The sequence below is a fragment of the Pongo abelii genome, chromosome 7 (genome assembly GCF_028885655.2).
Source record: "Pongo abelii isolate AG06213 chromosome 7, NHGRI_mPonAbe1-v2.0_pri, whole genome shotgun sequence".
Classification (NCBI taxonomy): Eukaryota; Metazoa; Chordata; class Mammalia; order Primates; family Hominidae; genus Pongo; species Pongo abelii.
The window spans coordinates 22,443,316-22,456,502 of NC_071992.2; positions in this window are offsets into that span (position 1 = coordinate 22,443,316).

Sequence of the window (13,187 nt, forward strand, 5' to 3'; positions counted from 1 at the left end):
CCTGAACACTGGACTCCTGGGGCAGTGACGGGTTCATTGGCACCATCAGCACTGACTAAGAGCAGCATGGCCAAGATCAGGTATAGTGGGTTGAACAGTGTCCCCCCAATATTCATGTCCACCTGGAACCTCAAAATATGACCTTAACTGGAAATAGTCTTTGCAGATGTGGTAAATTAAGATGAGTTCATACTATATTAGTGTGGATCATAAATTCAATGACTGGTGTCTTTATGGAGAAAATAGAGGGAGGTTTAGACACAGAGACACAGAGAAGACATAGAGAAGAAGGCCACATGACAACCGAGGCAGAGGTTGCAGTGATGCTGCTACAAACCAATGAATGCCAAGGACTGCCAGCAAGCACCACAAGCTAAAAGAGCAGCATGGGATGGTTTTCTGGGGGAGAGCTTCCAGAACCATCCCTGTGGACTCCTTGATTTTGGACTTCCAGCCTTCAGAACTGTGAGAGAATAAATTTTTGTTGTTTTAAGCCACCCAGTTTGTAGCACATTGTTACGGCAGCCTTAGGGAATCCACATATCAGGTTCTGAGGCTAGTCTTCCTGTCCCAGCATTGGTCTGGGCAGAGTAAGGAGACACCAAGATGGTACTGGGTTAATGTGAGGGCTCAAGACCAAGAGAGCATCTGAGACCAGGGAGGGCTCCCAGCAAGTGCAGGTGTGGCACCGATGCCAGAATGGCATAGATGCAATTTTCCCCACAGCATGCTTTAGCAATGAAGCAGCCATCTGTGAAGCTCTTGCCTGCCCTTGGGTGCTGCAGCCCATTTTATGGGCATTGTGCCCTCAGGCCAATTGCACATGTGTGTCAACTGATTTTTCACATGGATCCTCCTGCTGTAAAAAGTGTTGGCCGGGTGTGGTGGCTCATGCCTGTAATCCCAGCTCTTTGGGAGGCTAAGGCGACGGGAGGATTGTTTAAGCTCAGGAGTTCCAGACCAGCCTGGGCAACATGACAAAACCCTGTCTCTATTTCAAAACATTTTAAGAAGTTTCTCTTTCCAGCAATCCTTGCAGTCAGACACCTTCAGAGGATCTGAGTCTTAGAGGGGAGCATTGCTAAAAGCAAGTTAATAGCCTAGAACTTTCCTCAGGTTGCCATTACTTAGAGGCCTCTTAGGAGGGCAAATAGGGATAGTGATGAGTTGCGCTTTGTTCTGCTGCAAGGAAAAGCCATGGGGATGTGTGTCTATAGCTTGCCTAAGGTGCAGTAAGCCACTCTTAAAAAGTTACTCAGGGGTTGTAGGTTTCTGATAATACGGAGGCAGAGAGGGCTGCAGTGGGGGTCAGTTTGGTCACCATGTTGATTGTGGGTGGTTGAATGTTCCCTAGAAGCTTTGTTTAATTTTCCTTGGAAAATTCGCTCTAAAGAGGATATGAGCTTTTTCGCATTTGACTCCTCACCATCCAGTGCTGGAGCAGTGAGCTCCCAGAAAGGCCTGGGCATAGCAGACATAAAACATGTAAGCACTCAAAGGGCACTGGGAAAGCCTATTCAAACTTAAGTGACTTTGAATGTGATACCCTGATTATGTGCTAGACAGAATTATACGAACTAAATGGTAAGGCATATAGGAGTTTGGAACAGGGAATTGTGGGAAAGCCCCATTTAGCCTGAGAGGGCTTATTAGGGATGCTACCCAATGCTTGGATTCAAAGCTACATTTAACTAGGCTTCTTCCACCCTTCTTTCTGAATCTTTATTTGAGCCCTGGAGGTAGGGAGTATTTCATAGCAGGATAAAGTTGTATTTGCTAATTCTTGAGGATTAGCAGGAAGCGTATTAATGAGATCTTTATCAGGGCCTGCTGTGCTTATGGGGCCAGATTTGGAAATTTTTTTTTTTTTTTTTTGCTTTTTACAATATTTCTTAATGCTCAGGATTCTATCCAATTTGAAATAGATACATTCAGTACTCTGGGGCCAGCAACAGGCTTAGCACATTATGCACAAGACACAGTTTGGAGAGGCAAAAGTTGAGTTGTAGAAAGCCTTGTTCAGACAGCACTGCCCTGAGACCTTGGCCCTTGCCTCAGGCCTATGCTTCAGGGGACCCCATGCTTTGGGGTTTCTTGTTGACATTTTCTAAAACTCTCTCTGATGCCTTGGACAAGCTGGGTCTGTCAGTGCACCCCAGAAGAGAACCCAGAGTTCAGACAAGGGCTCCCCACCACCCTGGTTCCCATTTCTACCTTCTCCAGCACTCTCTGACCCTCTGCATCCCTCGCTCAACACACAAACACACACAGACACCATACACACACAACACACACCACACACACATCACACACAACACAACACACATACCCATATCCCCCGACACCACACCACACACACCATACACACACACCACACACACAACATACATACAACACACATCACACACATCACACACAACACACATACCCACATCCCCCGACACCACACACAAACATACACATACAACACACAGCACACACACATCACACACAACACAACACACATACCCATATCACCTGACACCACACACACCACACAACACACACACCACACACCCACACACATCACCCACCTCCCCAAACACACCACACATGTACCACATACATACCACACACACCACGCACAAACCACACACACACAACACACACTCCCCCACACACACCACACCCACACACCCATGCCACACCCATGCCACGCCCATACCACACCCATGCCACACCCCTCCCCAAACACCACACATACATACCACACACGCCACACACCACACACAAACCAGACACACAAAACACACACCCCCACACACATCACACACACCACACACACCGCACCACACACACCACACTACACGCACCACACGCACCGCACACACCACACTACACACACACCACACACACCACACTACACACACACAACACACACATAGACCACACATAGACCACACATACCACACACACCACACAAATACAAAACACACACCACACACACCACACAAATAAAACACGCACACCACACAAATACAACATATATCACACACACCACACACACCACACAAAGACACCACACACATACCACACACACACACCTGCCTTAGGGATATACATGTCTAGGTTGACCAGATGTACCAAGGAACATTTGCAATGGTCCCCAGGCCTTATGGCTGGGACCCAGTTTCAAGAGGAGCCTGGTGTGTGGAGTTCTGCCAGCTGGTTTTGCATTTTTCTTGCAGGACCACAAAAAATTGGTTCTGACTTGCTGACTTTGGGTGACCCCCATTTATGTCAGAGACAGGCTGAGTTCAGTGCTCCATCCTTCAATGGTCCACCACCAACCCTTTGTTAAGCATGCATGTGTGTCCATGGGTTGGTGCTCACCCATTTCATGTTCTTTGCATGGTGACACCTCCAGTCTACAGGACACAAGGGGAGGGGGACACAGCAGCAATGGAGATTGCCAGCATTTCCCTGCAGCCTGAGCCAGTGAGATAGAAGACATAACTGGAGAGACTCCTTTTACATTTTATTATCCTAAGACAATGTGTTTAGACCCAAAGATGAGTGAGAGGATGGGAGATGGAAGCTTGGCTGGAGCTCTAAGTAAGAATGACCCCTGTAGGGGATCATTCTTGATCTAACAGGGGATACATGGAAGCATACGGTAAGAAGACACAGCTTTGAAGCACGCAGCCAAGTTAGCCTTTGGGAGTCCTGAGAGCAAGGACTAGGGCCACTAGCTGCAGTGCTTAGTTTCAAGGAAAGAGTTGTTGTCTTTGGGAATATGAGGAAAGCAAGGCAGCACTCTCAGTCTGGGAGAGCTTGAATTATTTCCAGACCATCACAAGCAGGAATGAAAACCATGAGAAAACATGGGGATGAGTGATGTTAAGAATGGGGTACCTGGTGCATTTTCTAGGCTTAAGCCTGTGGTAAAGTCTTGGCTGTATTAGACATGAAGATAGCATGTGTTAAATTGCAGTCCTGGCATCTAAAATCTCTCCTGAAGTAGTAAGACTATGGAAGCAGTTAGAGGCAGTATCAGTTACCGGAGTGGAGAATGGTAATTGGGAAGAGCAATGTCAGTAGTTCTTTTTCTGCATAAGCTGTGGCCAAGGAGGGGAGGCTTTAAACCCAGAGGTGATCCTGCCAGTGGTGTTGCGGCCTCCCGTCAAGTCCATTTCACCACAAGTTGTGCCTTGCTCGAGTACATCCAGGGAAAGAACATAAGCTTTGGGGCCAGTAAGATCAAGGAGCCTTAAGATCTCAGACAATCACTCTCCAAGTCTCAGTTTACTAATCTAATATGATGGAGAAAGCAAAACACCTTCCATGTTTCATTAAGGAATGAACAAGTGGGTAAGGAAGTGCTTTGTTATCTGTAAGTCTTCCTCTGATACCTTGAACCTTAGACAATCTCTCTACATGCAAGTTGTTGTCCTTAGTTTTTCCCTTAATCTCTTTCTTCTTTTGAGGGCACATTTCAGCTGTGGGGTCTATGGAGCCTCTCCCCAGAGACCTCTTTCTTCAGCAAGAGTGTGTTCCTTCCCCTCTGCAGTTGCACAGATCAGTAGAGAACTTGGCCCTGAGGAGTAGCTCAGATGTGAGCCCTTTGATTTCCTCTTACCTTTAATGTTTTCAAAGATCAGGAAGATTGCCGCTTCCTTTTGAATGCAGCTCTGTTGCTAGCAGAAAACACAGAATCAAGTAAAAGCCAGGGCCCATTAGAATCCAGGCTGACCTGAAGACCAAATTCTGTGTTGGAGACCTGGGGAGTCTCCTACAAGCTGGAGATCTACAAGCTGGCAAAAGAGAGGGCTGCTCAGGGAACTTCTTAGTGATGTGGATTGAGGTGAAATGGTCTCTCGGGAGAAGTCAGGAGCTGTCATCAGCATCTGGTGAGCCCAGATGACCACGTCAAGGTCCCCTGTCTTGTTTCAGCCCTTGGGTAGCATTTATTGACAAACTCTTCTGCCTCCTGAGTGCTGGAAGTGGCACTGCACATTAGAGCTTGCTGAACACTTTCAGCTGGCTGCAGGGTCAGCTTTGGCACCTTAGGGTAAGACATAGAGCGAAAAGGGCTTCTGCTCCTTTGGGAGCCTGCACATCATTCCCTCCCACATGTGATAGACATAGGAGAATTCTACATGGCCAAGGGTCAGCACAGGGGTTAGGTTTTGCACTCCTTTCAAAGCAGGTTTTCTAAAGAGCTGGGCTCTCTATGGGCTTCCCTCAGCCTTCAGGGTCTGGTGCAACTCTGCTGCATAGATTCAGACCTTGATCTTGAGGTGAGAGCTTTTTTGACTTACACATTCCAGATAAAATACATTATTCTGCAGTCTCACCTTTCTTATCCTTTGAAAGTACCAGTGCTCCCCATCAACTTGTGACTAAAAATGTCACATAATACAGATCAAGAAATAAGTATAAATAAATAAGCTATGAGTAAGCTGTATCAATGTGTTTTGTCTGCATAAAATATACAGTAGAGGGACTAAATTAGCAATGTTTGTATCCATGGTAGTATTTGAATAAAAATCTGTACTCCTCTATTAATCCATGCACAAAGAAGTAGAAGCACGCCCCTGTCCTCGTCTTCATCTTCTACCACCATGTGTGGAAAATTGGGGCCAGTCACTGTGGCTCACGCCTGTAATCCCAGCACTTTGGGGGACTGAGGTGGGTGGATCACCTGAGGCCAGGAGTTTGAGACCAGCCTGGCCAATATGGCAAAACCACGTCTCTACTAAAGATATATAAGAATTAGCCGGGCATGGTGGTGTGTGCATGTAATCCCAGTGACTTGGGAAGCTGAGGCAAGAGAATCACTTGAACCCAGGAAGTGGAGGTTGCCATAAGCCATGATTATGCCACTGAACTCCAGACTATGGGGTAGAGTGAGATTTCATCTAAAAAGAAGAAAAAAAAAAAAAAAATTGGGCTGAGCCCCAACTCAAGGCACATGGGCTATGTATGCCCCTTGTGTGGGTGGATTGGGCTAGTTCTCCAGGGCCTCATTTCTCAGGACTCAGTGCTGTTAATGAGCAGCAGGAAAACATGGGAAGTGGAGGTCAGGGAAGTTGAGAAGAGTGCAGGGCCACAAGGAAGGTGAATGAGCAGGACAGACATTGGTGGCGAGGGGAGCCCAGGGAAGGCTTTACTGATGGTTCCCACTATTTCCTGCAGAGCGTTCCTAACATTAAATAGGCATCTGTTCCTTATTGGTCATCACGTATGATTGGAAATACAGGGTTTCTCCACATCCACCCCTCCCACATTGCATTCTGTCTGACAAATTATGACAGTTTATTCCTACTGACGTTTTATCTAAGTGCCTCTTCAATCCATTTGCTTTGTGACTGAAAAGAAAAAATCTTTAGAAAAGTTCAATAACTTCATAAATTTTCATCTATAGAGAAAGTAATACATGAAAAGCCTTTCAAATTGTACTTGTAACATATTTTCTCTGCTTTGTTGCCTATCCATTCCACTTCGGGGTCCCAGAAATGTGTCATCAGCAGTTGTTTCCTCGGTTGGGGCATTTTCCACTCTCTCTAGTAGAAAAGGTCTTGTACATGGCTTTCATTGTATACACAAATTTCTTTGTCCTATGTTGGATATAAGTAATTTTTTGAAGGTAAAGAGTATCATTCTAATACATTGTAGGTGGCAATGAAAAGTGACACAAAGTCTCTTGTAAATCAGTGTAACTGACTATATCAAGAGGCTTTACATGTTCATCAGTACCCTTTAAACTAAAAATATCACTTCTTAGTATCTACGCTAAAGAAACAATCTAAACATCAAAAATATACATAACAATGATGTTCACATTGTTCTATATACAGGTATAGACATATATATTTAAAAACTGTAAACAACTTAAATGTTCAAGTACACGGTGTTTATGTAAATTGATAAATCCATTTGACAGATTGTTCTAATAGCAATCAAAATGGTATTCAAAATGGAAGACTACAACGTAAAAACAGGAAAACACATGTCTCCTAATTTAAATGACAACAGCCAGATATGCAATTACATATCTGGTATGCATATGACTACTTATAAATATGCATATTACAAAAAAGTAGGAAGGGACCAAGCCACCTTGTTAATGATGATTGGGTTTAGATATTTTTAGAACGAATAACTTCTATATTTTTTCTCCTTTCTATTTTTATGGTTTCTTTTCCCTAAAGCTTTTAAATGAGTATGACTACTTTCAATTGAAAATCAACTGATAAACAAAAAGGAAAAACACAGTATTCGTGTGTTTCTTGGTCAGGGTGGTGATAAATGTTTGTGGGCTCATAGTAAGCAGAGAGTTTTTGTAGTACATATTTAGATTAACAATTGCATTTATATAAGAAAACGGACATTATGGAAAGACCACTGGCTTGGGATTAAGGAGATGTGTCCCAGTTCTGATTTTACAATGGATGGTGTAGCACTGACCAAGTCATTTTTCACCTCTGGTCTGCTGTGTCCTGTCTATAAAATGAAGGGGTTGCATTTGAAACCTCTGTGGTTCCCAGTAGCTCTCTAACTTTTTGTCATGTAGAAACTAAACATGTAGAGATTTGAGACCAATAACTCCAGTAGAATGTTACTGGACAGATCTTCTGCAAATCCAGTGCTTTGGATCCTACTTAGTGTTTGTGTCCCATGCTTTCCATCCTGAACTTACATTGTCATCTGGTGACAAAATTCTCATGGCAATTAAAACATTGCTCTTGTAGATAACAATAATTAAAAATGAGAAAGATGGGAAGGAGAAGGAAAAGAATGAAAAGTTGCAGTAATTTCAGTCTGAGCTGTCAAACTGAACTTAGCCCCCAAACGGGAATAGTTATTAGATATCAGTATTTTACAGGTGAGGAAATATATCTGAGAGGCCTACTGGATGCACACACGTCTACATCCATGGACACAGTCACAGGGCTACGAAGGAACCAAGATGGCTCTCAAACCTGGAGACTCCCACTTCATTGTATTCATTGCTGGAGTTACGGTTGTTTACAGCAAAATCAGATTACATTCAGTTCATAACTATTGAATACTTAAATAATTAGAAATAACAATGTTACTTAACATGGACAGGGAGCTTCAAGATTTCCAAAATGCCCAGAACCATACTAATTGTCATAGCTATAAAATTGGGTTTTATGTAACAAAACTCATTACAGATATTCGGTTCCACAAAAGCTATTGAAAGTTCCCAAATTCTATTATTTAACTATATTCCTCCTAGTGCCTCTCAAATCTACAAATAGAATTAAAATCTTTTGTTGTTCATTCAAGTATTCAACAAATATTTCTTGGGCACCCTCCTCAGGGCTGGGAATACCGGATGGGCCTTGTCCGTTTATTCATGGAGCTTTTGTTTCCTAGTTCTCCCTGTCTGCCAGTGGAGGGCATTCCTGGACTTGACCCCAGGAGGTTAAAGTTACATGCATGAAGCAACAAGAGGGGGAAAAAAAATGAGATCAAGCATCTCTGCTGAGTGGTGCTTTTAACTCCAGATGCTAGTGATTCCAGTGAAGGCCAAACCTACAGGCTGAAACATTTCAAATCTAGGTTGAGCTCATTATGAAGAAAGCAGAGACCATTCAAAGAAGACCGGGACTTTCCATGGCAGCAGGGGAAAGGAAAAGAGATATTAATATTTATTAAACACCGACTATACTCATGCATCTTACTGTGCACATGTGTTCTAGAATTTGTTGTTATCCCTGTTTTATAAATGAGGGAGCCAGGACTCAGCAGGGATATGGGTGCTGGATAAACCAAACCGGAACATACCCTTTTCTTATTCAATAGACCAGTTCAGGCTTAGCCGTTAGACCATTAGGCAAATGCTGTATTTCTGTGATCGACAGGCAGTATGAACCAAGGCATGGAGGAAGGGTTGAGTAAGACACCAGAAAAGGATCTGTCTTCCTGCTACTGACTTCATTAATCTCTCAATCCTATGAGTGCCAGACTTTCAGTTACCCACCCTGCCTCAAAATATGTTTTATGTTGTGTTTAATAGAGGACTCACGTCTTATTGATCCCAGCCTGCATGCTGGCCCTACAGCATGCAGCCTCAGATGAGAGAGAGAAGAAATCAATTTGGATCCTAGAGTGTAGAACTGTTTCCAGGTTTACTGGATTATCTTTTTTTTTTTTCTCTTTCTGTTAAACTGTGAAAGAACTACCCCCTGTCCTAACTCTGAACATGGGCCATATGGCCATAGCAGCACTTCCTGGGGTAGGCAGCTATGATGTTCAACAAGTCAGGTGTGACTCCTTTCCCAGATCAGATAGCTTAGGGAGCTCACAGTCAACCAGATGGTATGCAGTCATGTCACAGGGTAGGAGTGGGTAGTTGATGCTGATGAGCTACCTTTTGTGTACACTATTATCTGGTTTGAGTGTGTGTGTGTGTGTGTGTGTGTGTGTGTGTTTTCTGAATGCCAAAACCTCCATACCCAGGACTTCTTGCCATCATCAATTCAGAAAGAATTTCTTGAGCTCCCACTTAGTGTTGTCACTGCGCTCCGTGCAATACATAGAATTACAAGACAAGGGCCTAGCTTGCAAGGAGTCACCGTGAAATAATTAGAACTTCAAGGCCAAAGGGATAGATCAGTGAGGGATGCAATAGAGGGCAGATCAGGTGAGCTTGCATTTAACAGATGGATAATATTTGAGGAGAGTGTGGGAAGAGGAGTGTGTCCGTGCCTAGATTTCTTCTCTACCCAGTTCAGGATTTCCACTGATAAATTATTCAAATCCAGTTTCAATGGCCGCTACTTATTACATATACAGTAAAGGTCTATTCAGTCATTTATTGAGCACCAGCTGGGTGCCAGTCACTGTGTGCTGCACCACAGGCACGAAAATGAATGTCACACCCCCTGATCTAAGGAGATGCTGTACCACTATCTAAAGGGGAAATCATTCATTGTGCTGTACTTATTGGTGACTGAGTCTAAGTTCTATAATTGGTGAACATATAAAGTACAATGGGAACACGAGTGACTATTTCTGGGGAGAAAGACAAGTCAGCAGAAACTACAGAGAGAAGTCGACATTTGAACCTGGACTTGAAAGACATATAAGCATTCATGGGTGGAATAAAGCATTCCTAGCAGAGGAAACTGACAAAGCAAAAGAGCAGGGGTGTGGAAGCACTTGGTAGGATGAGGTAACAGGAAGAGCCTTGTGTAGACAGGGTTCAGGGGAGGTTGGAAGGTACTGGCTAGACACAAGGCTGCAAATCATACATGAAACACACAGAAGTCTATCTAGGAGTGAAAGAGGTAGGGGCTTATTTAGGTGAGAGATGATGAAACGCAGTGAGTGTCTGGGCCAGGAGAAGGACATTGGAGATGGAGTGAAGTGAATATATTAAACTCATATTTAGGAGATTAATCAGCAGTCCTTAAAAATTAATTGGATAAGAAAGGCATTGTATTTGCTGTTGGCACCTTGCCCAGATCATCCACCGGGCAGGTGCGTCCATCCCCAGCTGCTGTGAGTGTTGACTGCCAAGTCCTCACAGTGACCCCTTTTCTGGGACACCCAGTCTTTCTGAATAGGACTGGACTTGTCTGTGAGATGGGGCAACTGTCCCTCACTGGAGCCTGTAGCCAATGGCTGACTGACATAGGAGCACAAAAAGTTGGCATCCTGGCCTCAAGGTGACACTCCAACTGAGGCCACCACCTTGTTCAGCTCCTCCCTGCTCTGTTCTTCTTCCCTTCTTTTTTCCTGAGATCACTTTCTTAATCAGCCAGCTGCAGAAGAACCCCCATCTCAGGTTCCACTTTTAGGGAGCTCAACTTCAGACAGGATTGGGTAAGAAAGTGGGGAAAAGGCAATATGAATCCCGGGTTTCCTTTTGGATAAGTGGGTGGCTGGACATGCTGAACACTGAGTAGAGGAGGCTTAGAAGAGGATGAGGTTTGTGAGAGTAGAGAAGCTCAGTTTTGTTTACTGGAGAAGCACATGTCATATCCAGGAAGCAGCTGGATACCTGCGGGTCTGCAGCCGGGCGAGAGCTCTAAATGTTGTCACCAAACGTGACTAAATGACAGCTGAAACCATGAAGGTGGCGAGGAAGAAATCATGGGGAAAAACAGAGTGGTCTCAGGATGAACTTGGAGGAATGTGAGCATTATACACTGAGCGGAAAACTGGCGGGTGGCAGCGGAGCCATGCTCTTTTCTGTTTATTACCTCCAGTGAACTTGTGTTTGTGTTTCCTGTTATTACTGCTGGTAATCGGCTTTCAGATTGTGACCCGGTACACATGAGTGTGTGTGTGTCTGTGTGTGTGTGTGTGTTTCTAAAGGTGTGTAATAAAAAAGTTCCATGCAATAAAACTTACCCTCACTATTACATATGATGCACTCGAATATTTGCTATTCTATTCTGATAAAAATGCTGATGTGTAATCTGCTGAATTAACTTTTTCAGCCACTGGTCACATACTGCAGTTAAAAAACATTTCAAATGGTAATTTATAAACTAAAAGAAACCAACATATTTAGTTTTCTCTCACTAGTTGTGTGAAAAGTGTAACTGTGTCTTTTGACTGCTGCTTTAGAAATTAGCACCTTTTACTTTCTTTTTCTATTTTCTATTTCCCTATTTTTTAACAACACTCTGATATTTTATTCCTGTATTATTGTTAAACCTGTATTTCTGCATTTTATAAATGCTGTTAAAATTATCTTTGATGGTTTCAATCAATGTAATAGTTACACTAACAGACCCAATTTTGTGATACATATGTATGTGTACATTTACATATTCACGTATATATGTTTATGTGTATGTATGCAAAAGACTAGAAAGCAGTATGTTAAATATTAATATTAATTATCCCAAGCTATGTGTTTTGCAAGAGGTTTTTTTCTTTGTGCATCCTTATAATTTATTTTCTAGACAAAGAACCAGCAATTTTTTAACCAGTAATAAATTCATAAAAGAACTTAAAGAAAATTTAAGAATATTGTTGCATAATTATATTTTGTATAATTATGTAATTTACATGATTAGTCACAACTATATTTTACTTGGTAATATATTCCATATCTTTAAGTTTGGAAAGTTATTTCCTCTCTGGAAGTCAGATAATATCCCAATTTTTCTGGGTTTTAATAATTTAATTTTTAATAGTTTTTATATTTTATTTTTTATTCTTTTTAACTGTATTTTTGTCTATATTGTACACATCCAATCTCCAACAGCAGAGCCAGGGGCTCCAAGGATGGCCTATGAGGAACAGTGTCTGAAATAGCGTTTCCCAAAGAGTCACCCCTCTGGCTATGTGCAAATCCATGGTTCTGATTCCAGACCGTGGAATCAAAGTTTCTGGGTATGGAGCCAAAGAATCCTCATTTTTTCAAGTCCTTATCCCCACCCTCATCCAACCCAGTAATTAATATTTATCCTAAACATTGAAACCTGCCCTCTTAAAGGGAAAATAAAGAGAAGTCCCAGTTTGGCCAATGGCTACCTCTATACGCATGGGGCAAACTGCATCACTACTTAGAGGATCATTTTCTCAACTCTGAAACGATGGGTTTAGATTAACTGTGTTAGATTCTTTCAGTGCTAAAAGATTGTTTCTCAGTTCTTTTTTTTCTAAAATGGGAATAATACCTTTGTTCTGCCTATGTAATAATCATAGGATGCATGAAAGTCAAATGAGTTAATGTTCACTAAAGCTTTATTATGTTACTATTTGACAATTTTGTTGCTTTTCATCCCTTAGAGTGAACGAAACGAACCACATTTTTATTGGCTTCTGCCTTATTCGGTCCTCCAGCAATCTAGATGCTCTTTCAAAGTGTAAGATAAGTTTTCCTTCTGCTTCATCGTGGCAGAGACTAGGCACATGTTCATGAAACCCATTTATTCTCCAAATCTCCCAGTCTGCTTTGCCATTAGGAGTGGCTGTGTGATTGAATTCCAGCTACTGGGATGTGATAAATGTTTGGCCTCCAAAATATCTTTCATTACATTTTCATTGCTTTCTCTTCCCTTTCCTTAGAGATGAATGACAGTGCCACAAATGACCATAGACCACCCTACCCCTGGTTGCTGCTGGCTTTGGATTGGACTTGTAGTGAACAAGAAATAAGTTTTTATTGTCTCAAGTCATGGAAATCTTGGAATTTGTCTATTACACCAGTCAGT